This window comes from Theropithecus gelada, chromosome 1 (genome assembly GCF_003255815.1).
Source record: "Theropithecus gelada isolate Dixy chromosome 1, Tgel_1.0, whole genome shotgun sequence".
Classification (NCBI taxonomy): Eukaryota; Metazoa; Chordata; class Mammalia; order Primates; family Cercopithecidae; genus Theropithecus; species Theropithecus gelada.
In genome coordinates, this window is record NC_037668.1 from 56846116 (window position 1) to 56870427 (window position 24312).

At 48.2% G+C, this 24312-nt stretch overlaps 1 long non-coding RNA gene across 1 annotated transcript; it reads right to left on the minus strand.

The window, feature by feature from the left end:
- Positions 1-1386: 1386 nt before the first annotated feature.
- LOC112613654 lies at positions 1387-21645 on the minus strand. Its single transcript, XR_003116985.1, has 3 exons — positions 21216-21645; positions 5255-5397; positions 1387-2987 (listed from the first exon to the last, which is right to left on the minus strand). It is a non-coding gene; the product is annotated as an uncharacterized LOC112613654 (long non-coding RNA).
- Between the last annotated feature and the right edge of the window lie 2667 nt (positions 21646-24312).

A 24312-nucleotide genomic window follows, 5' to 3' on the forward strand; every position in this document is an offset into this window, starting at 1 on the left:
AGTCTGGATGTGGCTCGGCCCTTTGCTCTGTTCAGTGCTGGCTCCTCAAGGGCAGGGAGTGTTTCTGTGCCATCTTGTGTCCATTGCCCAGTAAGGGGCTTGCCTTGGAGCTAGTGCCCTGGAAATGTTGGCATGAAGGAGGGAAGGAAGGAGAGGTTGGACTTGCCTGCCCGACTGACCAGGGGCATCTGGCCTCTCAGAGGAGCTGGGGAGGTGGGCTGTGTATTAGAAGGAGCACCAGCTCCAGAACCCGCAGGACAAGGTACCACCCCCAGCTCCATACCCCACAGTCGGGTGACCTTGCACAATCCCCTAACAACCCTGCAATAAACACAACAGGACTTATCTGCAGGATTGGTTGTGAGGTCTAGGGACAAAATATTTAAAAAGAGCCAGCGTAGTCCTTAGTGACATAATTGACCCTCAATAAAAGGCATCTCATACCATAATACTGAAGCCCCTGGATAATGAAAATGGTGACGGTCACCTTTCATTTAGTGCCTATTCCTGTGTTGTGTGCCCTACACCCTTCATCTCTCCCTCACTCCATACAGCAGCTCTTTAAAGTGGGGATTCCTACCCCTTCAGTTTAGAGATAAGACACGGAGGCTCAGGGAAGTGAGTTTACTCACCCAAGGTCACCTGGCCAACATATGGCAGAGCAGGGACTTGAACCCGTGTTTAGGCTGACTCCACACCTGGGCCTTTATCTGCTCCGCTCTGTGGCTTCCCTGGGGTCAACAGCCCAAGGATCCCCTCAGTGCAATGCCAGATGGGGAATTTGTGGCCTAAGCACTGCTTCCCAAATGCTGTGAAATGTGTCAGAGGTGGTGGCCTCTTGGACAAGGTGGCCTGGAGCACAGGAAGATGAATGGTCCAGCCGGGTTCTGTCCAGGGCTCTGGCCGAGCAGGTGTGGGTAGAAACCGCCACCCATCCAGGCCCCAGCAAATAAGATTTCTACAAGTGCAGATAGGCCGGCTGCCTGTTACTGCCAGAAGCTAAGTTGTTCTTTATGCCATAATAAATCTGGCAGTAGGAGTCAGCGAAAGCAATGATTACTTCTATGACCTCTCTGCTGGTCCCTGATTGGGACACATTATATATTCCAGGCACCCAGGAGATGGAGCTGTGTCACTGATGGATGCCAAGGCCATTTGCAAGGCCCTCATTGGGAGTGGGGCCTGGCCACTCTCTCTCCCTGGGCTCCAGGGACCTCCCCCTGCTGACTTCTGATGGACAGGAGTTTAATGAGCTTTGGCCTCAACACCCCCATGGCTTTAAGGGCAGTGCAGAAATAATGGAGTCATTGCATAGGCAGGATCAACAGGTTCAAGTCAGGCAATGAATAGCCAGTTGGTAGAGGATGAGGGCTTTGGATGTGGGGATGTGAGAAAGCAAAGCTTTATTCGGCACTGAAATGCACACTGCTCAGTGCCCTCTGTAGACTGTCATATGTCAGTCTCCAGTTCCACCTGTGAGGTGGGTACTGTGATCGTCGCCATTTTACAGATGAGGAGACTGAGGCTCAGAGAGCTTAAGCAACTTGCCCAGGTCAGAGAGACAACAAGGTCACACAAACAACAGCAACCAGTGTGATCCTTTGAAAAAACAGGGCAGATCCCGTCACTCACCTACTGAAACCCTCCAGTGCCTCCTGCTGCTGTGTGCATGAGCTCTGCACTCCTGACCATGACCTCCGAGGCCCGCATGTCCTGGCTCCACCCTCTCTGTCCACGTCCCTTCTGCACGCTCCTGCTCACTCCAGGCTCTTGTTCCCCCATCATTCTGAGCTCTTTGCATGGACACATTTCTCCAGTCCTGCATACCTGGCTCCTGCCTGGTGTCCAGTCCCCAGATCAGATGTCCCCTTCCTGAGATGCCCTCCCTGAATACCCTGAGTGGCCCTCCAGCACCCACTGCCCCTGTCTCTTTCAGGGCCCATCCTGTGTCTGTCCCTTATTGCTTTCTCACAGTGGGTGATGAGCTTGTTCATTCACTGGGTATTTGTGTTCCCACCAGACTGTGAGCGGCGAGAGGCCAGGGCCATGGAGGTCTTGTCCTCCTGTGTCCCTTGCACTAGGCATGGTGCCTGGCACATGACAAGAGCTCAATGAGTATTTGTTGAATGAATGAAAGTTGCAGAGCTGGGGCTGGAGCTCGGGTCTGTCTGGCTCCAAAGCCTATACTCTTAAGCACATCATTTTTAGTCCTTGGATGACCAGATGGCTTGATGTCATGAGGCTGGATTCCAATGCTGGCTCAGCTACCACCATGCTGTGTGGCACTGAGCAAACATCTGGGCCTCAGTCTCCTGATGTGTCCATGAGGAGGCAGAACTAGGTGCTTTCTAGGAGCTCATTCTAAGTAGGACAGCATCAGGTTCAACATGCCTCAGACAATGGGGCTGGCATTGCTCAGGGGGCCCCAGGCCATTGGCCTAAGCATCTGGTTTCTGAGCCCGGTGGCTTTGCGCTGACTTTAGTCTGACGGGCTTGCACCCCAACCCTGGCTGGTCCTGGTGATCATGATAGTGACTGTTGTGCATTGTACCTAATACAGACATTGTTCCTAATCTCCCCAGCATCCTGAGAGTTGTGTATGACCAAGCCCATTTAGCAGGCAAGAAATCCGAAGCTCAGAGAACTGAGGGCAGAGCTCTCAATGTCAGAGCCAGAAAAGATTCAGTCTCTGGACTAGAACTTGGGACTGACTCCAAAGCCAGTGCTCATGCAAACTCAGCAACAACAGCCAGTCTATGCCTGCACCACACCAGCTGTTTGAGGCTGCTCTCAACCCTCAGCCAGGCTGTTCTCCCAAGTCTGCTCTAGCTGGGCTCACCTCCACTGAACCTCACCATCAACAGCCTCTCCAGGCCCAGGGCTGGCAGGTGGCGGGCCTGCTTGAAACACTGCCGGATCATCCTAGCCTGCTGGATTCTCACAGTGAGGGTGGCCTGAGTCAGCGGGAGCGCAGGAGCTGAGAACTCCTTTCAAGAAAAAGGAAACTCATCTAAGCTCACCTCCTACTCTCTCCTTGGGGTGGGAAGAGGGACCCTGACCAGAAATGTCATTTTCTGCTGATTTCAAAGTGAATAATGTGGCTTTCTTGGGCTGTGTTTATTCTCTTAATGCATCCCTGTTTGAAGAGCACTGGGCTCAACGTCCCTCAGAGACAATAGGGCTGGCATTGCTCATTAGTGCCCAGGCTACTGGTCTAAGTATCTGCTTTCTTTTTTTTTTTTTTTGAGACGGAGTCTTCCTCTGTTGCCCAGGCTGGAGTGCAGTGGCGCAATCTCGGCTCACTGCAAGCTCTGCCTCCCGGGTTCACGCCATTCTCCTGCCTCAGCCTCCCGAGTAGCTGGGACTACAGGCGCCCGCCACTGCACCCGGCTAATTTTTTCTATTTTTAGTAGAGACGGGGTTTCACCATGGTCTTGATCTCCTGACCTTGTGATCCGCCCGCCTTGGCCTCCCAAAGTGCTGGGATTACAGGCGTGAGCCACCGTGCCCGGCCAGTATCTGCTTTCTGAGCCTGATGAAACCTTGGGTATAGTCTGAGCTTTGGTCTGATGGGCCTCTGTACCTACTTTGGCAGGTCTTTGCATTATACCTAATGTGGATGTTGTCTCTAATCTTCCCAGAAATCCTGAGAGATAGATGTTACCAAAACCATTTGATATACGAGGAAACAGGCTCAGAGAGGTGAGGTGAATTGCTTAAGGCTACACAGCTAGAAAAGAGCCAAGACAGGGTTAGAAGCCATGTCGCTTGACTCCAAACCATTGCTCTTGTAATCACTGGAGAAATACTGGCAGATCTAAACCTGAAACACATTGTCTGCTGGAAGTTTCTCTTGTCCACAAACCAGTCTGCCCTCTCAACACTCACTCAAGCTAGGCTCAGCCACAGCCACAGACAGGCTTAGCTGAGGCCCACAGTCAAACAGGGCTCAAGGCTGGGCATCTAGTAGGCCTGCAGTAAAAGGCAGCAACTGGACAATTTAATGTCTTGAATCTACAGAGGGTGGAGGTGGCCTGAGTCAGCAGGAGCTGAGAAAGCCTTTTCAAGAAAAATGAAATGTATCTCAACCCACTCCCTACTTACTCCCAGGAGTGGGAAGAGGGATCCTGTCCAGGAATTTTATTTTCTATTGGTTTGAAAGTGGAACAATGTAGCTTTCTTGAGCTGTGTTTATTCTGTGACTGCATTCTCTCTTTGAAGAGGGCTGGGATTGCTCCCCAGGGCTCCAGCCCATGCATGCTCCTTTCCCTAAAAAAGGCATAGAAACTCTTCCCCTTCTAGCCTCTTACCCAATCAACCCTTTGCTCCCTTCCATGTCTGCCTCTCTCCCCCATGACAGTTATTAATTTATTGTCTCTGAGCTCCAAATACATCCTTCATTGCCCTGATTTGTAATACTGGAGCTGGACCCTGTGAACGGTTCTCTTGTGCCAGCTGGAAGTATATCAGGCTTTGTCAGGAGAGGGCGCTAGAGGGACACTGTAAGGTGATAGCAGCGGGAAGGCACTTGCCTTCCAGGTTCTGGTCCACCTTCCATATTTTTGTTTCCTCAGCACAGGAACCAAGGCCCAGTGCTATTACCTCAGTGGCCTGTGTGGACCAGCTCCAAACGTCTTTTCTGTATAACAGAAAAGAACCGTCAGGCTTCACTCTCTCCACCTGGACGTCGATTCTATAGACCAGCCCTACTCAAACTTCACACCAGCCTGCACCTATGTGGAATCAGGTTCCCACAAAGACGGCCATGTCCGCCGACTGAGCCAGCTTACTTTCCCTGGCAGGTTTCTTAGCCACTGGAGGCTGCTTGTTCTCGTGGTCATCACTCCCTCATAGAGGAGGTCTGTGTCAGGGGGAGGACCTTCTGAGGCCCTAATTCCTTGATTATTCACTTTCCCTCAGCCTAGACACAGTAGCTACTTTTTTGCATTTGCTGCTTCTGGGTCTCATAGAGTGTTCTTTTACCCTTTTTAGTAATTAACTATCCTTTGTTAGATAATAATTCTTTATATTAAAATTTCCATGTTCAGATTATGGGTGTGAGCTCTGTCTCCTGACTGGATCCTAATTGATAAGGAATTGAGAGCAGGAATGGTCCCAGGTGACAGACCCGCAAGGATGAGATTTTGGTAGGTTTCATTGTGCCTTTGGGCTTGAGCACAATGCTGAGTTCCTTGCCAGTGGGAATGGGATGCTCGTAATCTACAGCATAATGGCATCATAACAATGCTATCACCTGTGGTGGATTTTGGTGCAATGCCAACTGCAGCAAGTGTCTTGGCAACTCAAGTGACTCCTGCATCTGACCATGATTACACCAGTAATGATGCCCGCAAGGACTGTGGTGTGGGATGAATCTTGCATGCACTGGAGCACTTACTAGAAAAAAAAAAAGACAAGTCGAGGTTATTTAATTATCAGCTGAAATCATAGTTTGAGGACCACAGAGTTTCCATGTCATCCGTAAAAGAATCTCATATTTCATGTAGCCACAGGGCTGATATTGCTGAAAACCAAACATAAAATTTAATTGTGTGGGTGGCAGAATTTAAATGTCAGTTAAATTTATAGCATCACAAGTTTTTCATGTGAAAGTTTGGGTATAAATTAGGGAAGAATGTGATCTTGAAACTTGGAATAAGGACATCTGGTTGGACTCAGATGAAATGGAGAATCCTGATTCCCTGAGGCCCTCCCCTCTTGTATCTGGGGAGGTTAGTTTTCCTTTGTTTGAAAACGTGGTGGTAACCTCATATGGGGCAGATGCCTTGAGACAGCATGACCATTATCCTCAGGAGATGCCACAAGCACCCTTTGTTACCACTAGATTCATAACCAGGGTCAAATCTCAGCATGCTCCAAGGGGACAGGTACTCACTGTGATGCAGAAGGAGACAATGCAACAGAAGAAAGGCAAGATTTTGCTAATGGCAAGATTTTGCATAATTCAGGGAATATATATGAGAGCTGATTCTAAGGGTGGAAGATAATAATTCTGAATTCATGGATGTGGATTTGGTATTTAATGTGTTAAGTAGTGCAGCTGAAGTTGGCTCTAATGGTTTACTCAGTTGGTTGACTGAAACTTGGACTTGAAGGTGGCTTACATTTAATGAAATTGAAATGCCAGAGGTTCAATGGCATAATGTGGAAGAGGGAATCCAAAAGCTTAAGGAGAGAGGATGTTGGAGTGAATTTATCATGTGTGACCTGCACAACCACTCCCCCAAACTATGTTCCATGAAAATTCTCAGAAGACACCTTCTTAACTAAGGCACTGAGAAATATATTATTGAAAGGTGAACTTTCATCCTTAAGAAACTCTGTGGATGTTCACCTTCATAGTCCAGTTATTACCATAGATTATGCTATCATTCCTATGAACTTCTTGATTTCACGGGTATGATAGCCTCCTGGAGCAGCAGAGGCTAAGTGGGATTGCTTAATAGCCAAAGACAATACGGGTGATGTACCATAAAGGGCAGCAGGAATGTACCTGTAATTAGAATGCCTTGGCCCATAGGGATCTTTGGTGGTGACTAATTGACCACTTTGTCCCCAGAAAGGAAATGGACAGATAGCCTACTAAAGCACTGCTTGATCTATATAACAGAAAAACAAATGAACAAACAAAACTCTAGCACTGGTGCCCAAAACCTGACTTGAATGACTATGTTGGAGTTATGGTTTCTCATCCAATTTCTAGACCTAAAGCAATTCACAGATCAGAGCTTTTGATTTAAGAGGATGCCAGATCCTTTGAAGAAGATTCTTGCAGTAGTGCTATAAGTATATACCATAAATCTTCCTCCAAGCCTCCCTTATTCTAAGTGAAGTAACTCAGGAATGGAAAACCAAATATTGTATGTTCTCACTTATAAGTGGGAACTAAGCTATGAGGATGCAAAGGCACAAGAATGATATAATGGACTTTGGGGACTCAGTGGGGGAAGGTTTGGGGGGTGCAAGGGATAAAAGACTACATAGTGGGTATGTGTGCACTATTTGGGTGATGGGTGCACTAAAATCTCAGAAATCACCACTAAGGAACTTATCCATGTAACCAAAAACTACTTGTGCCCCCAAAACATTTGAAATAAAAAGAATTAAAAAAAAACTTCCTCAAAGCCTTCTCCAAGGGGACCTGTGGCCACTTACTAGAATGACTGTATTTGGGGAAAGAAAGTACCCAGACCTTTGGGGGATTACTAGACATTGAATCTGAATTTATGATAATTCCTGGGGATGCAAAATGCCACTGTGGTCCACCATTCAAAGTCTTGACTTAGATCATCAGATGATAGGTATTTAGCCCAAATGTGTTCAGTTGGTCATTTCCCCCAGTTTCTGAATGTATAAGTGAAATTGGCAGACTCTCACTGGAAGAGACCCCATTTTGGGTCTCTGACTTACGGAATGAGGTCCATCATGGGAGAAAGTGCCTAAATAGAAGTTTCTGGAACTTCCTCTCTTTGCCATGATTGCAAACTGGAAGCACTTCCATATCCCTGGGGAAATTTCAGAGATTAATGAAGCCTTGAAATATGCAGGGGTAGTGATTCCTATCTCATCACCATTCAAATTGCCTATTTGACCTATGCAGAGGTTGGAAGGGTTTTGGAGAATGACTACATTATTGTATATTTCATTAGGTGTTAACTCCAGTTGCAGCTGCTGCCCCAGATAGAGCATCTTTACTGGAGCAACTCAGTATACCACTTTGGTATGTAGCTGTTGACCCATCTACTGAATTTTTCTCTGTACCAGTTAGTGAGGACCATCAAAAACAGTTTGCTTTTACCTGGAAGGGCCAACAGTACACATTCACAGTCTTGCCTCAGAGCCAAGTCAATTTCTCTTGCTTTCTCCTTTTATTTAGACTACAGATAATATGATCATTTTGACATTCTACAAAGCATTGCACTGGTGTACTACATTGACGATGAGCTGATTATACCTGATGAACAGGAAGTAGCAAGTACAACATATGTGAATGACAGAGTGGGAAATAAATCCCACAAAATTTCAGAGGTCTGCCTTTTCGGTAGTTTCTGAGGTTCAGTGGTCTGGAACATGTTGAGATGTCTCTCCAAGGTGAAAGTCAAGTTGCTGCACATTGCCTACTGCTAAAAAAGAGGCATAGCACTTGGTAGGCATTTTGGATTTTAGAGGCAACATATGTCACATTTGAGTGTGTAACTTTGACTCATGAGCAAAAATCTCCATCAGGCTTCCAGTCTTGAGTCAAGGAGGTTCTGCAGCAAATTAAGGCTTCAGAAAAAGGTTTTCTACAACGTGGATGATCCAGTAGATCCAGTGATTCTCAAGTTGTCCACAGCAGGTAGGGATGCTGTATGGAATCACAGTTAAGCCCCTAAAGGGGAATCACAATGCAAACTTTCAGGATTCTAAAGTAAATCTATTCCTGTTTATTCAGACACCAGTCCCCCACCCCCACCCCCAAGAAACAGCTTCTAGCTTGCTACTGGACTGTGGTAGAGACTGGATGCCTAACTGGGACATCAAGTGACCATGCAGCCTAAGATTGCTAATTAAGATTCTATTGACACAACTAGCTATAAGGTTCGCTTTGTGTGGCAGCAATCTATCATCTCATGAGAATGATATTAAAGAGACCTCACTTGGGCAAGTCTGGAAGGTGTGAGTAAGTTGTGTGAATTAGTAGTTCAAACTCCTTTAACATCAACTACTGCTTCATTTCCTTGTCCCCCTCAAATCATGCCTATGGCTTCTTGGGGAGCTCCTTATGACCAGTTGCTGAACAATGAAAACTCAAACCTGGTTTACAGATGATGCTGTCTGATACACCACCCAAAACAGAAGACTGAGGTATCACAGCCTTATTAGGGTGACCTTGAAATACAGTGGTGGGGGAAAATCTTTTAAGCAGTATATTTGGTTGTCCATTCTGGAATAAGAGATGACCAGAAGTATGGCTCTGCACTGATTTATGAGCAGTTGTTAATGGTATGGTTTGGCTGGAAGGTCAGAGACTTGGAAGAAACAGGATTGGAAGATTGATGAGGGGGAATTCTTCAGAACAGTCATGTGGATGGGCTTCTCAGAATGGGCATAGACTGTGAAGATTTGTGTCCCATGTGAATGTTTGCTAAAGGGCATCCACTGCAGTGGAGGCTTTCAGTAAGTAGGTGAGCAATATGACATGCTTTGTGATGATCAGTTAACCTCTTTATTCCTCAGTCCTTATGCTTGTTCAGTGGGCCCATGAGTAAAGTGACTGTAGTGGCAGGGATGGAAGAGATACCTGGGCTTAAAAACATGAACATCCCCTTCCTGAGGACTTCTTTGGACACTGCCACTGCTGGGTGCTCAGTCTTCTGACGGAAGAGACCAACATGAGCCCACAATATGGCACCATTTCCTGGATAGACTGGTCATCTACCAGGTTTCATCTTGATTTCATTGTACCTCTCCCATCATGTAGGGGGCATAGATTCTTCCTTATTGAAATAGAATCATTATCTGGGGATAGATTTTATGTCCCTGCCTGTGATTCTTTTGTCCCTGCCACCATCTGTGTACTCATAGAATGTCTCACCCACCATCATGGTATAGTACACAGAATTGCCTCTTCCCAGTGAACTCATTTCACAACAAAGGAAATGCAGAAGTGGGCTCATTCCCATGGAATTAACTGGTCTTACCACATCACTCATCACCTGGAAGTGAATGGTCTAATTAAAAGATGGAATGGCTTACTGAAGGCTCAGGTGTGGCACCACTTGGGAGACATTGCCTGAAAGGATGCGGTATGTGCTTTGGATCAGACACCATTGTATAGTGCTACCTCCCTCATTGTTAGAATACATGGGTCCATTATTCAGGGGTGGAAGTGGGAGTGGTTCTATGTCATTCAGTTTTCAATCAAGATACAGAAAACATATGAAATTAACTAAGGGGGAATGAAAGAGAACTCTAAAGAATACCACTAAGATGAAGGAGAATGTACAAGGCCCAAAACTTAGAAGGAAGAGAGGATCCTCTCCACAGCAGGGATTCAGGCCCTTGAGGAAGGCACAGTTGCAGCCTATTGGATGGCAGAAAATTTCACTGGAATTTCAGTCCAGAGATGGTCTCATGGTGGGCCAACGTTAGTGGACACGGCTGCTGAGATGCTGATGAAATTCGGAAGCTGCCTGTGAGGGTTTCTGTTGAACTTGCTGGGAAGCCAGCTGGAGCACTGGCTGCCAAGAAGTTTCTCAGAGTATTTGGGGTGGGAGGATAGGAAACCATTTTTGGGAAGATAAGTGGAAGTCAGCTGGGGCTTGTATAGATCCTGCCTTTGGGAACCCAGATATGGGAGGGCTGCTGCTATCACCAGCGGTGTGCTCTACCAAGTGTCCTGCACACCACCGAATGCAAGAAGAAGCCAAGTACTCTGGAATCAGAGTGTCCAACATCCTGTCAGTGCCATCTGTTGACAAAATCAACACCATGCCAGCTTGCAAGAGAAAATGTTCTAGTTTCACAAGCAGGCCATGAGGGTTGGATTTGGAACTCAGAAGCAATAAATGAAAACTGGTACAGGCTCCTCTCATTATTATTCTTAATCACCCACTTGGAGAATGTTTGCTTCTTGTCTTTGTAAATTTGAGCTCTGCTGGCTCAGATATCTTTGTTCCTAAGGCAAAGATGGGGGGGAATCCCAGAGGACACAACACTGGTTCCAATGAATGGAAGGATGAGACTGCCTCTAGCCATTTGGGGTCCTTACATCACCTATCAAACGGGCGGATAAAAAGGGTTACTCTATTGGATGGAATGATTGATCCTGGTTTCCAAGGAAAAATTTGATTGCTTCTACACAATGGGGACAGGCGGGCTATGTCTGGAACTCAGGGGATTCTGTGGGGGTGCCTCTTAGTACTTCCATGCCCAACTGTAAAGGTTAATGGGAAACTTCAGCAATCCAAAAAAGGCAGGATAATTGAGGGCTCATATCATTCAAGAATGATGTTTTGACTCACTCTTCCCGGTAAAAAAACCCCAACTAGCTGAGGTTCTGGTTGAGGGTAGTGGAAATTCGGAATGAGTAGTGGATATAAATTATGGCCTTGTGGTCAGTTACAGAAATGAGGACTAGAGTAGCTTTGCATATTTTTTCATTTCTTGTTATGTGTATACATTTATGACTATGTTGTTTCCTTCTCTCTCCTTCTTCCTGTTGGTATTATTTTTCTTTTTTCTTTCTTTTTTTTTTTTTTGAAACAGAGTCTTGTTCTGTCACCCAGGCTGGAGTGCAATGGCGCAATCTTAGCTCTCTGCAACCTCCGCCTCCCAGGTTCAAGTGATTCTCCAGCCTCAGCCTCCCGAGTAGCTGGGACTACAGGCACCTGCCACCATGCCTGCCTAATTTTTTGTATTTTTAGTAGAGATGGGCTTTCACTGTGTTAGCCAGGATGGTCTCGATCTCCTGACCTTGTGATCCACCCGCCTTGGCCTCCCAAAGTGCTGGGATTACAGGTGTGAGCCACTGAGCCCGGCCTATTTTTCTTTCCAAACATTATTTCAGGTTCAGGGGATACATGTGCAGGTTTGTTACATGGGTAAATTGTGTGTGGCAGGGATTTGCTGTACAGATTATTTTGTCACCCAGGTAATAAGCATGGTACCCAATAGGTAGTTTTTTTGGTCCTTACCCTCCTCCCAGCCTCCACCCTCAAGCAGGCCTGGGTGTCTGTTCCCTTTGTTGTGTCCATGTGTTCTCCCCATTGTTATTTATGTACCAGTTATTGGAGGTTAACTTTACCATATGGCCTTTAGGAAACAGAATATTCAGTGTGACTGTGCTGATTTTGAGGAGTAGTTCATACAGCTAGCAAGGGGTAAATGATGTTGGAACTATGTATCTCCTTATTTTGAGGCAAGGGTGGGAACTTCCTTATGTGTACAAGGACAACTGCTCTCCTTAGGTGGAAACACAGAGTTGCTTTGTTGTGAATGGAAGTTTAAAAGTGTGTAGAAGATATATATGGAAGCTGATTAGTCAAAGGCAAGGACTGTGATGGTTCCACCGATTGTTTCTCAAGTCCACCCTTCTGTGTCCTGCTTTGTGTTACTGGAGCTGGACCCTATAAACATTTGTTTGCAGGCTGGTGCAATGTTAATCTCTGTCAATAGAGGGCAGTGGAGGGGTATTGCAAGGCAATAGAAACGGATGGTATTTCTTTGTTTTGTTTTGTTTTTTGAGATGGAGTCTCTCCCTGTTGCCCAGGATGGAGTGCAGTGGCGTGATCTTGGCTCACTGCAACCTCTGCCTCTCAGGTTCAAGCAATTCTCCTGTCTCCGCCCCCCCAGTAGCTGGGACCACAGGAGTACACCACCACACCCAGCTAATTTTTGTATTTTTAGTAGAGATGGGGTTTCACCATATTGGTCAGACTGGTCTTGAACTCCTGACCTCAGGTGATCCACCCGCCTCAGTCTCCCAAAGTGTTGGGATTACAGGCATGAGCCACTGTGCCCGGCCGAATGACATTTCTTTTCTGGTTTTGGACCTCCCTCTGTTTTGTTCAGTGTGGGAACTGCCCAGTGGCACTCCCCTCAGCAGCCATCAGGGACCAGCTCTGCTGCACTCCCAGGCTAGGCTCTCCTCAACTGGCAGCCACTTTTACAGACCACAGCCACACCTGTGGTCATTGCCAGAAGTAGTAAAATTCCCCTCTCCTTGTCGTTTCTGTGTTCGAGAGTCCTTTTTTTATCCCTGTTAGTAGTTAACCCCCTTTGACTAATGAACCTTTTATATTTTGTTTTGTTTTGTTTTGTTTTGTTTTTGACATGGAGTCTCGCTCTGTCGTCCAGGCTAGAGTGCAGTGGTGCGATCTTGGGTTACTGTAACCTCCACCTCCCCAGTTCAAGTGATTTTTCTGCCTTAGCCTCCTGAGTAGCTGGGACCACAGGTGCACACTACCACGCCCAGCTAATTTTTGTATTTTTTGGTGGAAATGGGGTTTCATCATGTTGGCCAGGCTGGTCTCGTACTCCTGGCCTCAAGGAGTACTCCTGGCCTCAAGCGATCTGCCTGCCTCGGCCTCCCAAAGTGCTGGGATTACAGGTGTGAGCAACCACGCCTGGCCTCATGAACAGTTCTTTACATTACATTTTCCATGTTCAGGTTACTGGTGTGGTCTCTGTCTCCTGAATAGTCCCTGTTCACATACTCTCCACCCTGGCATTTGGCCTTCTTGCTGCCTCCATCTCAATCAGATTTGAGATGAAGATTTGGCCTCCCCCTTGTTCTCCTCTTGGCCTTTCTCTTCACCTCTGCCTCTTTCAGATCCGTCTTGGAAAGTCTCAGTTTCTGTGCGAAGATGGCGAAGATGAGGATGTGGCATCCTCCCAGCATGCCTCGCGGAAAGGCCAAAGCCTGGAGCTGGGAATCAGGATGCCTGGGTTCTAGGTCCAGCTCAGCTTCTAACCTATGTCCTTTACAGGCAGGGAAAGTGAAGAGAGCTTGTGTCAGATGTCTGCTTACATCCAAGCTGCTGTAATGAGCTGCAAAGGCTTTCTCCCCACCTCAATTTCCATGATGTTCTGTGATCCTCATGACAACCCTTCTTCTTGTGGGTTGGCTGGATAGATCTTATCATTATTATTTCACTTACATTATTATTCCAATTATATTATTGTTATTCTGATTAATACAGTGCTTAATGGGGGCAATTTTGCTTCCCAGGGGCCATTTGGTTACCACAATATGGTTATGCTACTGGCATCTAGTGGGTAGAGGCCAGCAATGCTGCTAAATATCCTATAATGCATGGGACAGCCCCCCTTCCCCCAACAAGAAATTGTCTGGCTTGCAATGTCAGTAGTGCTGAGGATGAGAAGACCTGAGTTAATAGGTGTAGAAAGAGAGGTCCCACAAGGGGAGGTGGCTTGCCCAGGGTCACACAGAAAGGGAGCAGCAGAGCTTGGATGAGAACCCAGGCACTGAAACCCCCAGCCCTGGTCTTTTCAACCGTTCCCCATTCTTCTCCCAGGTCCCAGGGTAGGAAGGCACTGGGAAGCCAGTGAAACCTCCCCCGAGGAATTCTGTGCCTGCAGGTGGCTGACATTCTCCTCTCGCCTACCTGCCTTACCAACCCCCAGTCACTTGCCAATGCAACCATCTGCTTTCTCAACTCCTGTTCTGAGCTGTCGGGAAGCTGCTGAGAAAACTGCACTCAGTGAGTACTGGCAACATCGCCAAGGGGTGATTGCCAACGTCAGCGGGCTCCAGCATCACCCATCGTTTCTGCCACCTCCCTGTCATCTGCTCCGACCTCCCTTCCCTTCAAGGACTATTCATATCCTCCACCTTTCTTAAGCTCTGCCCTAGTCCCACCATCAACTCCTTCACTCCCAATAGTGACCTGACTTCCTCAAATACTCCCTTCTCTCCTGAACCTGTTCTCAGCCAACTCGGGAAGAGGACTCTTAACCTCATCTCAGAACAGACTCTCTCCTCCTCTAGTTGAGGGCCAATCTGTTTCATTTCTTTCATTTCTTCCCCTCCCATCCACATACTGTTTGTACTGCCCAGATGAGCCACTCACCCTGCTCACTCCAGCTGCAAACCTCCTACTCACCTTCAAACCCAGCTCAGATGTCAGCTTTCCTAAGATGCTGTAACAGATGTGGTTGGTGTCCCCCTCCCCTTGGCTCCCTGAGTTCTGCGGCTACAGACCGTTCTGAGCATGCTGACAGCTTCCCACCTCAAATGCCTGTATCTCTTTCTCTCTTTCTCTGGCACATGGAGAACTTGCTTGTCTGTGTGGCAGGTGTCAGCTAGGAGTACAGGGGACAGGAGGAGTTAATGCCTCGAGACGCGGTGAACAGGGCCCACTGCCCCTTAAGTCATGAGAGTGGACTCTGGGACGTCTTCCACGCAGGCCTCAGAGGCTCCTCAGCAGGACTGAGCCCTGAAGCTGCCGTCGCTGTAACCCACTGCTTAGTTCATGCTTCACTGACTTTTCTCTTTTCCCGGCTTAGTCGCTCTGTTTCCACATTTTATCTGAGAGGGATTCCCTCTCAGATAAACTGTCAGCACTGGGCCCTTGACTCAGGGCAAGCTGTTGAAATTACCATTTCCTGGGGTTGCTCACATTGGAAGCAGCAGGCGGTTCTTCCATGTGCTTCAAAAAGAGCACCTTTTGCGGCAGCCACCCTGAGTCACACCCCTGTCCCCCTAACCCTGGAGGGAGTTAACTGCTCCCTCCTCGTGTTCCCTGATGTCTGTTATTGTTACTCGACGCAGAGTTTCTGTCTCTTGTTCCAGACTGTCAGGCCCTGAGATAAAGGCAAGCTCTTCCCCACCTCTGTGTCCCCTTAACCTGGCACGTCATCCCGGCACATCAGTGGCCAAGAAATGTTTGCTGAGTGAGTGAGAAAGGGAATGGGTGAAGGGGACAGGAGTCTCCAGGGCCACCCATGGTGGGTGACTGGCCCTGTGAAGCAAATTGTCCCATGGATGTGGTCCTCTGAATCCCGCCTTCTCCTGTCTGTCAAGGGGGCCTATCCCTGCCCGCCCCTGCCTCACCCTGCCGTTGACCCCCGTCCTACCTGCTATGATGCAGTCTGCCTGGTGCAGGCCAGGAAAAGTCTCCAGACAGGGGAGTGGGCGTCTCAGCAGGAGATTCTGGCTCTGGCTAAATGAAGGTCACAGGAACCGAGTGAAATGCTGTTATAATGCGACGTAATTCAGTGCTGCCTTCCAGGAGATGTCGCTTTGGAGGGATGGATTTGTCCCAGCTGGACTCTGGGGCGCTTTCTGAAGCACATAGAAGAACTACCTGCTGCTCCCGATGTGAACAGCCTCAGAAAATACTAATTTCGACAAATCAACTTATTCAGGCCAAACGCATGGACCCAGTTTCCAGCAGGAGGAATTAAAATCCTGGCTGAGGAAGTGAAGCAGCTGCTGCGGAGCCAAGTGGCCGTGCAGGCCACGTCCAGCCCTGAAGCCCCTGGGGAACGGGATGCTCCGAGCACAGATTGCCGGGGAGTCAAACTCAGTGCCCTGGTCCTGTGAAAGACCATTTTACAGATGAGAAAATAGGCCTGTGGCAAACTGAGGCAAAGGAGCCTCAGTGCCCAAGGTCACACACATTGAGCCAGTGGCAGAGCTGGAGCCCTGAACTGAATCCAGACAGCTCTGGCCCCACCCTCCCCCATGGCTGTGAAGAGCAGGCAGTGAGACTCGTGCTGAAATAAAAACTAAAACAACCGACATCGTGACCGACTCACAGGTTGGGCCTGCCCTTTTGTTACAGACACTGGCCTGGAAATGAGAGACTCTGGGATCTGATGCTGGTTCTGCTCCTACCTTCCTCTGTGACCTGAGTTTCCCCATTCAAAGGGCATAATGCTCTGCTTCCCAGGATGCTGTGAGATCACATGAGGTCCAGAAGAAACTCTTTGGCACACTGTGTGAAAGTAAACCTGGGAACAGCGTTATCATCACCCACACACCTGCAGCGATGGGATGCTGAGGACAGGGATGGTCCCTCCACTGAGCTGCTAGAAGTGAAGGAGAAACCAATGCATCTTTTTCTAGGCACACAGCTCCGAGCCAGGGGAGGGGCCTTAGGGTGGGTTGTAAGTCTGGAGGCCTTGGCCTTCCTTCCTCCCATAATGTAGGGGTGTCTCTGAAGCCATATTCCCCTTGCTGTCCCAGCAGGTGACATGGAATCTCAGCTCTTAAACATCCTGGCTGCAGAGGTTTGGCAGTGCTGGGCTGGGGGCAAATATCTGGGGAAGAGAAAGAGAGAAAGAAGAGGTTTACAGAGGAATGGGGAGGAAGAAGAGGAGGGTGAGAAGAAAAGAAGGAGGAGGCGGGAGAGGATGAGGAGGAAGAGAAGGACAAAGACAAGGAGACAATGGAACATTTGGAGGAGGACTGTTTCCATTCTATGGTACAAAATGCAAGCAGAAATTGTGGGCTCTAGAATCAGAAAAATCTAAAATCAAAGACTGGCTCCACCACTCAGTATTTGGGGGACTTTGGGCTAATCATTCAACTGTTCTAAACTTCAGTTTTCATATCTGTAAAATGGGTATAAGAATGGTGTCCATTTCTTAGAGATAATCTTGGCAAAGCATTCAGTACTATGCCTGGCCAAGAGCAAGTCCTCAATATGCAGTAGCTAGAGCAGCAGCAGAAGTGGGAAAAGGAGCTGTAAATCTACAAATGTGTGTGTTCTGGGAGAGGCTGGAAAATCCATCCCACTGGAAGATAAGAGGGCTTGTTCATACAGATGAGCAGATGGATTTGTCTGAGTTGAGAGAAGTCTGAAGAGGCACAGAAGCCCAAATCACACATGCAAAGGAATGTAGCTAACAAATTTTACTGTGAGGACAACAGTTTATGTACCAATGGTGGCTAAATTGATAAATATATAAGAAGCTGAGGCCGGTGCTATGGCTCACACCTGTAATCCCAATACTTTGGGAGGCCGAGGTGGGTGGATCACCTGAGATCAGGAGTTCAAGACCAGCCTGGCCAGCATGGTAAAACCCCGTCTCTACTAAAAATACAAAAATTAGCCAGGCGTGGTGGTGGGCACCTGGAATTCCAGCTACTCAGGAGGCTGAGGCAGGAGAATCACTTGAACCCGGGAAGCAGAGGTTGTAGTGAGCTGAGATCACACCATTGGACTCCAGCCAGGAGAATAGAGCGAGATTTTGTCTCAAAAAAAAAAAAAAAAAAAAAAAAAAAAAAAAAAAAAAAAAAAAAAAAGAAAGAAGAAGAAGAAGCTGAAGGCCAATTTCATGTCAATAGATCACTCAGGAAGAAATGTACATGAGCAAATGACTGTCATGTCTCCTGTTAGGGAGACAGAGAGGGCGATCCACAGTGAGAGAGCACTGACTGTGTGGCAGCCACACTGGGGCACTCACTGGGGTCAACAGCAAATGAGGTGCAGCAGTTGAAACAACATGAACTCAGTCCCACAATGGGTGAGTAGTGGAGCCTAGACTCCAACCCAGCTCTGCCTGCAGCCAAGGTTCTGAGTTGGCCAACACCATGTCTGAAGGCTGGATGTTCCCAGGCCTGTAAGGCCCAGCAAGACTGGGGAATAGAGCAGCCCAAGATGGATGGGTATAGACACTACGGGTGCAGGGCCCTTCCCTTTAGTCATGATGGGCCAGACAAGAAGTTTAGCTAGAGACCATGTCTGCAAGCCCAGGTTGGCTGTGCTGAGCTGCAGGCTTTCCATCTCCTTGGAACTGTGAAATGCTTGCAGGCTTTCCCCTCAGCCCCCACCAAGACAGGCACCCCCACCCCTGCACATGGAGACTGGAGCTTTCTCTTCTTAGCAGATGCTACCTGGGTGGTTGTGACTACAGGGCTGTGGGTGGAGATGAGACAACTCAGGATGTACACATTTTTGAATTGGGATAAAATACCAGCTAAATATTTGTCCTAGGTTTTTCCTCTTAAGGAATTGAATTATGAGATGCCAGTTGTTTTAATATGAGCTGTGCATCATCACACACAGAGTCTATTACATGCATAGTGAGCCGCACACATGCATACAGAAGCAAGTACACACACAGATACACACCCATACACACAAAGAGGAGATCCTGGAACTATTTTCCTAAGGGACCATTTTCAGGGCTCACTTCAAGAACACCGAATGGTTCTTAGGAAGCAGAGAAAGTCTCCAAACTCAAGAAAATGTTTTTCCTAGGACCTGTGAATGCTACACATGATAATTGTCCTAATCTTGTTCCTCCAGGTCCTCTCTCTACTCTCCAGCCCTACCTTGCCCTGAGGATTATTACTTCCTTAGCCCTTGGGGTGTTCAGCTTCCTGGGGTCTCCCTGAGCCACCCTCCTTCATCTAGCTTCCAGAAGGTGAAGACAGAATAGAAACTTTAAGGTCAGAGCTCATCTGTGGAAATGGAGTAATCCAGTTTTAGCACCATGGACAGCCCCCGCCACCCCCAATTTCTTCCCTCCCAGTATTGGAGGAGGCTGAGGTTCCATTTTGATAAGTTTGGGAAGGAGAAACTGGGAGCTTCCTGCTAATAGCATTAGGACATGGGGACATCCGGGTTACTGAGAGGTCTGCATCCAGACAGGGCTTCGTCTCCTCCAGCCACAGGCTCATAGGTTCTTTGAATTCTCCAATCTAATATTTCAAAGCCATGCATATTTTGCCCTCTGTGATATATCCATGATTGTTTTAATATAAAATATAAAATAATGGGCATTTTCCACACAGAGGGATGATGTCCTGTACCCATGTTATGGCTTCATGTATCTCTGGGCACACTGCCAAAATTCCTCTGGGGTGTGTGGTGTGAGGTACACTGCCCACGGAGTGAAGGCCAAGATCCTTGACTTAGAATTCAACGTTTTATGTTCTGGCTCTTAACTTTTCCCGATCATCATCCACCACTTCCTCATTTTCCTCCTCTATTTTCATCCCTGCCCACCCTCACATGTCACACAAGATTTACTCTCCCCTCACAAACTCCCTACACATACAACAGGGTCGCTTTGAGCCACTGACTCACCTCCAGTTCTCTTTAGATTGAACCCTCTCCCCATGGGAGAAAGTGGGTCTTTCCACCCCTGCCTTCTCTGCTCCTGCCTGTGAATACAGACACACAGATCCTCATCCTCTGAGCAATCTGAGGTTCAGCCCATGCCACCCAATAGGGCAGAGGAGTGGCTCTGCTGTTGTTAAGGAATAAACATTAGCTGAACCCCATGGATTTGTTTCTTTTTTTTTTCTTTTTTTGAGACAGAGTTTAACCCTGTCACCCAGGCTGAAGTACAGTGGCACAATCTCAGCTCACTGCAACTTCTGCCTCCCAGGTTCAAACAATTCTCCTGCCTCAGCCTCCTGAGTAGCTGGGATTACAGGCACCTGCCACCATGTGCAGCTAATTTTTGTATTTTTAGTAGAGATGGGGTTTCACCATGTTGGCCAGGCTGGTCTTGAACCCCTGACCTCATGATCCTCCCGCCTCGGCCTCCCGAAGTGCAGGGATTACAGGCATGAGCCACCATGCCCAGCCCATTTCTTTTCTTTTCTTTCTTTCTTTTTTTTCCTTCCTTCCTTCTTTCCTTCCTTCCTTCTCTCTCTCTTTCCTTCTTTTTCTTTCGTTTTCTCCCCTCCCTCCCTCCTTCCCTCCCTCCCTTCCTTCCTTCCTTCCTCCCTCCCTCCCTCCCTCCCTCCCCTCCCCCTTCTCTCTCTCTTCTCTTTCTCTCTTTCTTTTTTTGACAGGGTCTCTCTCTGTCTTCCAGGCTGGAGTGCAGTGGCATGATCTCGGCTCACTGCAACCTTTGCCTCCTAGGTTCAAGTGATTCGCCTGCCTCAGCCTCCAGAGTAGCTGGGACTACAGGTGCTCACCACCATGTCTGGCTAATTTTTGTATTTTTACTAGAGACAGGGTTTTGCCACGTTGGCCAGGCTGGTCTTGAACTCCTTACCTCAAGTGACCTGCCTGCCTTGGCCTCCTAAAGTGCTGGGACTACAGGTGTGAGCCACTATGCCCAGCCTCATTTCTCTTTTTGATTTTTGTCTTATAACATGGGCTCCTCATCATTGCTCTTCCTCCCTCAGCCCTGCCACAGACACCAATGAACTAAGAGTTTCAAATCTTGCCCAGGTCAGCTGCAGCCGGAGAGTAAAGGGTTGAGCCTTTGGGGAATTTTCCTCACCCTATAGTCTAATTGTGGCTCAGTGAACCTTCAACAGAGATACAGGCGAGATACAGGCTGTGTGCGAACTGAGGCCTCTGCCTCAAAGCCTCCATGTGAAATCTCTTCCTGTGAGATTTCCTGCTGCTCTAGCATCAGGCCAGGGCCTCCAGGAGGCTGTTGGGGTGGACAGAAGGAATTGCAGCTGTCCCTGCCGGCATCATGAATGGCCCTGATCCTGGGAGGTTAGAGCAGGAAGGTTCCACTCCCACACTGGTCAACAGCCCCATGGACACCTGCTGTATGCCAGGCCTGTCCTGGGCTTGGGGGCCACATGTATGGGTTGGACATTGCCCTTTCCCTCGGGGAGTTCACAATCTATGGGCTGGTGGATGAATCACAAATTTGGCCCAGACAGTGGGCGTAACTCAGCCCAGGTCCCACAGCCAGACAGCAGACAGGGTTGGGACAGAGCCCAGGGTTCCTGACACCCGGGCTGCCCGACCAGGACTTACTGTGCAGGTGCCAGGCCAGCAAGAGGGGTCGGGAGATGTTTTCCAGCGCAAGACCCTGACTTGTGATAAGCGTACACAGAGACAGAATCAGAAGTAAAGGGACTGGACCCACAGAAGTGCTTGCACCTGCTGGCGGCTCCCTATCTCCAACTCTTATCCAATTCTGTACTTGAAAAATGGCACCGCATCAGTTAGGACCTGAAAACACCAACAAACGGGCTTAGGCAAATTTGGTAAGTCAGCGGCACAGCCGACTGAGAACTCCAGAGCGAGTGCTCCCCAGTTGCCCTTTGATCCTGCGTTCAGGTTCGGGCTCCATCTCTCTGGCAATCTCTCCTCTCTCCTTCTCGACTATTGCCCATCCTTGCTGGCCCGTCACACCCTCACTCTGCAGCGATCAGAAAAGAGCCAGTCGCTTCCGGGAGCTCCCTCTGAAGAGAGGGACAGCTCCTGTTTCCCAGAAACCCCAGCAAACATCTCCTCGCCTTCAATTGGTCTGAACTGGGTCATGTGCCATTGCCAGAACCAATCACTGTATCCAGCAAGATAGGCTAGACCGACCGGCTTAGGCCAATCAGAATCCGGCCCTGAAGCTGAGGGTGGGTCATTCAGGGCTTGTGTTGAGAGGACAGGGTAGTTCCCTGAGGGAGGGTTTGTGTACTTGGTGGGAAGTGGTGACATGGGGGCTGGGGAGGCAACAAAGCCCTGAGATAGATGCCATCGCCATTGCCTGAGATCATGAATATGATCCAATCAGAACTCCCCCTGCTGCTCCAGCCCTGTCTCCATGTCCTGCCTTATGGCCAAGCCCTCTGCTTAGTGGCATGGAGTCCCCCTTCCCCATACTGGCTCATGACTCCATTCATTTGCCCTTGCTGTACCCTCCATGTGGGATTCTCAGCCCCCAGCCTTTACCCTCCTTATCTTTTAGATCCCAGGTCAAGCTTCACCTTTTGCAACTTGAAAATAAATAATCTCTGCCTAAAATAAATAATCTATCCCTTCCCACAGCACCTCGCTCCCACCACCATCATTTCCAACACCGTTATGGTCAGGTTTCCTAATGCATCTCCGCCTCTACTTTCCACCTGCTATCCACACAGAGCTGCCAGTTCCTTGAAGGTTTGGCTCTGTATAAGACTTAATTAATTTCTGTGTTCTCAGACTCTGGATACTGCCTGGTTTAAAGAAAGAACTCAATAAATATTTGTTGAATTAATGAAAATAAGTTTGTGTTGAAGACATGACTTATTTGAAGGTGTTTGCATTTTAACAAATGGCAAAGCCTCAAGCCATAGGAATGGAGCTCCAGTGGTAGAATTTCAAGCACCAATAAGCTGGGGACAGAAGCTCCCTTTAATGCTTGGGGGAGGAAATGGCTGTCTTGGAAAGTGGAATTTTCTGTTCATGCCTTTTCAGTGCAAAGAACAATCACGTTGTCTCCTGAAAACAAATGTGTTTCCCTTTGGCTGTCTGGTGGGAGGAAACTTCTTTAGTCCTGTCAGCTTTCCTGCCCTGGTTCTGGTTGAGAAAATGTTCCTCCTGACATCCCTGTGAGTTGTGTGGGTGATGCCCTGGTTGACCTTCTCAGCTCTCTGACCCCCTAGCCCCCAAGGCTTGCCCACCAGTCTATCTCTGTCTAGGTGGGGAGACCCCAACGTTAGTTGGGAGTTTGAAGAAGCCTTGTTCTGCAGCTCAGGCATTTCCACATCAAGCCCATTGGCTTGACTGCTTCTCTCCAGCTGACCTGAGGCACATCCTGACCATTTGTGCCCTCCTTGGTCCTCTAGTCAAGCCCACCTCATGCCCCAGCTCCACACACTATGCATGCTCTCTGCCCTCAAGCTCGTCCCCGCCAGTCTAACCCAGAATTCTCCTCAGCAGCACAAAGCTGGCTGGATCCCTCCTAGCTGGAAACCCTTCCCAGGCTCCCAGTGCCCTCAGCTCACAGCCCATGCAGAGGCACAGATATCAGCCAGATGCACATCATGAAGTACCTGTCCCTACTTTTGCCCCTGCCCTTCTCCCTGTCTAGATGCCCTCGCCTCTTTGTTGATCTGGTGAGCTGTTACTCATGCCTCAAGATCCAGCTCCAATATCCCCTTCTTAGTGAAGCCGTCCCTGCTTGGCCTATTTCTGTCTTGGCACACGTCCCCCGGTCTGTCTCCTCCACTAACCTGTGAGCATACCTGGGTCAGAGGCCAGAGTGATTTCTGTCTCCAGCATCAGACAGCAGAAGAGGCGTCAACTTGTGTTTGTAGAGGGTTAAATGAAGGATCAAACTTGCTACTGTTACAATAACAGCAACAATTGTATCTTTTATCTTGGAACATACACTGCACACCAGGCACTGTGCTAGGCAGTTTGCCTGCATTTGTCTGCTATGACTTTACAAGCCTTTCTGAGTTTGGTACAATTATTAGGTGCATTTTACAGATGAGACACAGTGTGCTCAGAGAGGTTAAGGGGCAGTCCAAGGTCACACCATGAAGGAGTGAAAGGGCTAGAACTTGAAATCATGGATGTCTGGCTCCACTTGCTTCATTTACTGGGGACCTACTCTGTTCCAGGTGCTGTTCTGTGGTCTGGGGTTACAGAATAGGCCAAGTCTCTGCCTTTATGGAGCTCATATTCTAGTGTATGGTGTAGGGAGGGGACAACAACAAATGAACATATAACAAATGCCAGGGGCTGATCAGTGCTAGATAGTGGGGACATATTACTTTGCTAGGGCTGCCATAACAACACCACAGACTAAGTGGCTTAAACAACAGAAATGTATTTTCTTATAGTTCTGGAGGCTGGAAGTCCAAGATCAAGGTGCTGGCGGGGTTAGTTTCTTTGGAGTCTCTCTCCTTGGCTAGCTACCTTTGTGCTGTGTCCTCAAGTGGTCTTTCCTTTGTGTACACTTTGATATCTGTGTGTCCTAATCTCTTAGGTCCTCATTTTTGACTTAATCACCTTTCTAGAGACACTATCTCTAAATGTAGTCACATTCAGAGGTACTAGACGTTATGGCTTCAACACGAGTATTTTGAGGGGACAAAAGCAATTTAGGGAGTCAAAGAGTGATAGATGGGGGTTGGTGACACTTTAG